Here is a 6,050-nt window from a genome sequence, read left to right as displayed (position 1 = left end):
TTGAACTTTCACTGGCTGTCCTCTTCATCTGGTAACGGAGAGGACGGGATACTCTGCTTCTCTTCCCCTGGACTGGCAGCAGCTCCCCCTCCAAGGACAATGTCAGTCTGCACTCCCAAATTATAACACCCAGCATGAAGCCAGATCAGATAGAACACTAATGTAGGACTATCTAATGCAAACATGCCATTAAAGCAAAGACTGTTTTCTATCAATCTTGGACTTGACCTGTGAAACTTTCAAAAAGACACATGGAAACAATCACAATGAAAAGATTTCATGCATTTTTGGAGCAAAGCTTATTTATTCAAATTATCTTAATAGTTGGAGCCCATTATGTTAGAGGATTTTTGAGAAATTCTTAGGTGTCCTTTTCAAAGTGGTAGACTTCTTATTTAATTATCAATAATGTTATTTGGTGCAGAATTTTGTATTCTTTACTGGAAGTTTTCCTTATTGAATATGCAGAGTGAATCTCTTGAGGATTCCAAAGCAATAACTTAACTTTTCACATTTCATGGAAAGGCAAACTACATCTAAAGGACCGCAGAGGCTTTATTCTTTAGTCTAAAGCAGCAATTTTCAACCTTTTTCATCTCGTGGCTCACATAAACTACTTACTAAAATTTCGCAGCATACCAAAAAATACTTTTTGCCGATATGACAAAAAATAGGTATAATTTTGATGTGTTCACTCTGGACAGCTATTGTATTGGCTGTTGTCATTTTTTAATTTGACAATCTAAGGGAAAACGTCAGTGCCCCTGACTAAATAGTCAAGTATTGCATGTTTTAAAAATCCTTGCAGCACACTGGTTGAAAACCGCTATTCTAAGGTATCAGGGCCATCTTGACTTTTCTTTTTATGACTTTGACTATCAGTGAAAATTTATTATCTTGGACCCTCCTTTTAAAGCAGGTGCATCAGAACCTGAGTGGTTAAAGCAGATTAAATTAACTTCCAGTTGTCATGCAGGTCACTGGACTACAAGAGCTGGGAAGGCCCTGATTTTCTGAAGAATAGAATTTTGACTCTTGATTCATGGGTAATGTGGAGTCTCAACCTAACACCTTTTGACCTGGATAGCAGTAAAGAAACACCCAGCTCTTTTGTTGCCCACACAAAGAATTGAGCCTCACAGTTACCCATTATAGGTTGATTATAGGCAGAGAATCTCTGAACATCTCCATAGAAGTAAAAGATTTTCTACCCCTACTCTCCAAGACCCATTATAGATCTCTGTAAGGCAGGACAAGTTTTAGGAAAGGGAAAATTAATCTAAGTGGGCAGAGCAAGAAGCTGGAATCCAAAGCAGAAGCCCATGAGAATAGGCTGAACCTATGTCAGCTTTGTTGCCTCTGGCCCCAGTGGTGTGGGTGTCCTGCATTGCTGGGCCCTTTGTCATGGAACTCAACCCATACCTCAGGTATAGGAATAGGAACAGCTAAGGGGGTCCCTCGGAAAGGTGGGACAGCTGTAGCCCCATCGTTGACTCACTTCCAAGAGGTAAGTCAGCACATCAATGCCAGTGTGTGTTAGCTACAAAGTGACTGCTGCTTCTCTTCCTCCCCTCAAAATCTCATTCCAAAGCCTCTCTTGTGGTCCACCCTTACCAGAAACATACAGGAAAGGAAATTCAGAGAAATACAGTTCAGCCTTGGTAAGTTGACACATTACAAAGCCACCACAGTTCTTCCTTCATCAACTTGGAACCTATGCACATCTCCTTACCAGTGGTCGGCAAACTCATTAGTCAACAGAGCCAAATATCAACAGTACAACGATTGAAATTTCTTTTGAGAGCCAAATTTTTTAAACTTAAACTTCTTTTAACACCACTTCTTCAAAATAGACTCGCCCAGGCCGTGGTATTTTGTGGAAGAGCCACACTCAAGGGGCCAAAGAGCCGCATGTGGCTCGCGAGCCGCGGTTTGCCGACCACTGCCTTAACCCATACTTAATCTCCAAATAAAGACAATATCAAACCCACGTTTCTACCCGACATGATCCACCTGTACTAGATACAACCCAAAAACATTTATCCCTTTTCCCAGAAGAGGATACAAAGTCCTCTCCCCCTTTCTTAAAATTTGGGATGGTGTTTTTCTTTTGAATTCCCAATATGCTTCTTCCTACTCCATTGTATACTGGCAACACCTGTTTTCTCTTAATGCTCAGGATCAATCACTTCAATGAGTTAAAGCAACAACCTTCTTTGCCTGTTGATTCAGTGGCATGAAGAGCTCAAAGTGGCCAGGGGCAGTCTCAGTTTCTAGGAGGACTCCTTTTTGTGTCCTCTCATGGAAGGATTATTCCCTCTGGAACCAAGACTTCTAGACCATCCGAGCCTCGAGCTGTGTGGATAGGAAGTGAACGTTTTTCTAGCGGATCACTGACGTTCACAGTGAGAGGAATCACTTTTGTTTCTACCCCTCTATGCCCCATCTCATGAATCCTGCCTCCTGGAAGGTGATTCTCAGCTTTGTAAGATGCTGGCACCATAACTGAGTCTTTAAAAGGCCATTCCACCATTTTTGTAAGCTAATTATTTCAGGGTGATGGAGAGCACGAGAAGACCAGGGAACTCCATGAGCTCTGGCCCTTTTCCACATTGTATTTGCTGTGAAAGGAGTTACTTGGTCAGAAGTGATACAGTGTGTAGTATCATGGAAGTGGGAAGTTATTCTGTAAGACCACGGAGCAGCATTCCAGGAAGGAAAGAAAAATCTATAGCAAGAGTAACTATTTCCTCCAGTAAAAACACTACTCCCATCCATGCTAGAAGCAGTATACTTTAGTCAGACTGACTCAGGTAGCTGGCTGACTCTCTGAGGAATGGTGGCTTACTGGAGGTTCAGTGTTGGTCGCTGCTGTTGGCAGACTGGGCACTTAGCAGTGGCTGTAGCCAGACTGACTGTGGTTAGTGGAAGCCGATGTTGCTGAGTCTATACATGATCTCCATCCCTGCTACCAAGGACACTTTTTTCATGACCCCATTGGACTATGACAGGAGTGAATGTGACCATCAGGGGGAGACTGGTGTTTCTAGAAAAGCAATCTTTGTAATGAAAACCTTTTAGAAAGAGGGATTAAATAAAGAAGCAGTTCAGGAAGAAGAAGGAAAAAGAGAAGAAATAAATTTGAAATCCCCAAATAGACAGCAGAGGTTAGGAATCTCAGAAATATCACAAAACAATACCTTGGAAATAGAAGACTAAAAGCAAATTAGTGAATATATGAAAGGACTGAGTCATTAGTTCTATCTCTCAATAGTTTCTCTTTCTCCCTTTTAAAAATTATTATCACACCAAAAAGAACATAAAGTCGATGTAAGGCATGAGCGGGCATGGTTAAAATCAGGCAGACTCAAGGTGTTCTGAGGGACCAATGTGAAGGGACTATGGCTCTCTGCAGATCACTCTTGCTTTCTAAATCTTCACTTTCTGTTTTCACAGTCCTATTTTCACTTCAAATACTGTGTTACTGTTGCGATTTTCTTCTCTCCAGATGAAGAAAATATCCTTTGAACTTTCCTTAGCATAGCTATTTATTTCAATTCACAGATGATATTGTTATTGGTATAAAAAGAGCAAGGATGCATAAGTCAGCATTTGGTAGCCAATGTTTCACTATCAGGTCATATTACCTAGTAGAATTATTGTGTATTTGTTAGTTTGTCACTTCAGTGAGTTTTCCTTATTAATATTTTTATATCTGTCACCGACTGATAAACTGTTTTGCTTTTGCTTGTGTGAGATAGGAAGAAACTTTCCTATACCCTCCTAGGTTCTTTCACTGGACTGGTCTAATAATTAAACCTATGTGAAACAGACAAGAGAAGATAACCACCTTTAATTATATACGGACACATGGGAGCACCACATACATGAGAGGCTCAGAGACAGAAGGTGAGATAGGTATGGCATTCTGAGCAAAGGATAAAGTAAGGTGTCTTGGAGTTTCAGCGGGGAGGAAGGTCATTGCAGGACAATAAGAAGAGCAGATGTTCAGGCATTAGTAGTTTGCCTTGCCATATACAGAGGTTGAAAAATGTTATCTCTGATAATCTCTTATTATGGGCAAGGCCCCTAAATCAAATTCTTCTCGGTAGTTAAAGGGGAGGCAGTAGTTTCTCTTGATACCCTAGGGTCTTAGTTGACTTTAGTTCCAAATCATCTGCATCCCACAGAGGCACATCTAGGGGTGACTTGTTCTGAACCCTTACACTTGCTGTAGGCCAAAGCTAATTCATCAAAATAACTGGTTTTATAACATTTCACTAGTAGAGTCTACCATCTACGTTAATTGATTACTTTTTTTATGCCTCCAACACTTTTATTATTTTTATTTTTTCAATATTTATTGTTGAAAGCATTACATATATCGCCCTTCCCACCCACCCCCCCAACGGACCTCTTCTAGCCTGCCTCCATCCCCTGCCCCCTCAACTCCCACCCCACTGGCCTTCACCACCCTATTGTCTGTATCCATGGGTTATGCATATGCATACAAGATCTTTGGTTGATCTCTTGCCATTCACCTACCCTCCCCCACCTTCCCTCTGTGATTCCACAGTCTATTCCATGCTTCTATGTCTCTGGATCTATTTTGTTCATCAGTTTATTTTGTTCATTATATTCAACATATAAGTGAGATCATGTGATACTTGTCTTTCTCTGACTGGCTTATTTAGCTTAGAATAATACTCTCCAGGTCCTTCCATGCTATTATTTTTTTTCTAATAAATATTCCATTTAGTTATCTCAAATATGCTCAAAGTGCCAAGTTAACATTATCTGTCTTGAATAATGTTCCTACTATGGACACAGAACAAAGAATACTTTGAGAAAATACAGACCTAAAATACCTATTTTAGACAAATAGGAAAAGAAGTTTCAGGATTTAGGATTATATGTAGTACAATTTTACATAATCATATATAACATAGGAATCTTTTTTTTTTTTTTAGAGAAAGAGTGGAAGAGGGGGAAAGACACACACAGAGAGAAACATCAATGTGAGAGAGACACATCAATTGGTTGCCTCCCGCATGTGCCCTGAGGAGCCTGCAATCAAGGTATGTCCCCTTGACCTAGCTCAAACCTGAGACACTTCAGGTCTGAGAGCCGAGGGCTGAGGGCTGAGGGCCAGTGCTCTCTCTCCACTGAGTCAAACCAGCTAGGGCTTGTAGGGATCAATTTTTATAAAAACTTCCTCATGATCTAGTTTTATTAATCCAAAAATGGTCTAGTACCCATAGCATCAGAACCACCTGGAAGTTTGCTAGAAACTCCTAGAAACAGTGAACCTCAGTCCCATCAAGGCATACATTCTTTATTTTAGAACAACCAGGAGAAGGTCTTGAATTTTCCTCCTTTCTGTTTCAGCTTGACGTCTTATCATGAAAAGAGCCCTTTTTTTCTTACTCTCCTTGAGGAATACCCCTCTACCTCCTATTCACAAAGAGCTCCAAATAAAGTTTCTATATCTGCTAGCCTATATTGCCCCCAAAGAGGTTTTCCCAGGTATCAGGTGAGTGCCAAGCTTTGTTAGAAGAATGTAGGTAGGAAAGCTCACTGCTCTTCAAGACTTCACTCGTGAAGTTCACCTGTGGTTGTTGTTCTAGTTCCAAAATGTACTATTGGGATGGACGCACTTGGCAATTGGAGTAACCCCCTTGTGGGATTCTTGCCTGTGGAGTAAGAGCTCACGTGGAGAAGGCCAGATGGAAGCCTGACACTGGCCTTCCGCACACCTACTCTCACCCTCTCCAACCAAGATGATGCAGCAAAGACAATATCACCATCTGGGCGTTGACAGTGGACATTAGTCCACTCTTAAAAATCTAAAGGGTGCAGGGGTGGCCGTTCCTATCACTACTGTTTCCTCGCTCCTTTATCTTTTACAGGAGTTCCCCCTATCGATCTCTCGCACTTCAATCTTGCTGTTAGATCTACCTTGGGATTCTATTTCTGTATCTCTTTCTTATTATAAAAACTCAATGTTTAGGTAATGAAAAGTTGAGTGTATTGAAGAATAAGTTCTTAAT

This window comes from Plecotus auritus (assembly GCF_963455305.1).
Source record: "Plecotus auritus genome assembly, chromosome: 1".
NCBI classification, from domain to species: Eukaryota; Metazoa; Chordata; class Mammalia; order Chiroptera; family Vespertilionidae; genus Plecotus; species Plecotus auritus.
This window is presented reverse-complemented; position numbering follows the sequence as displayed.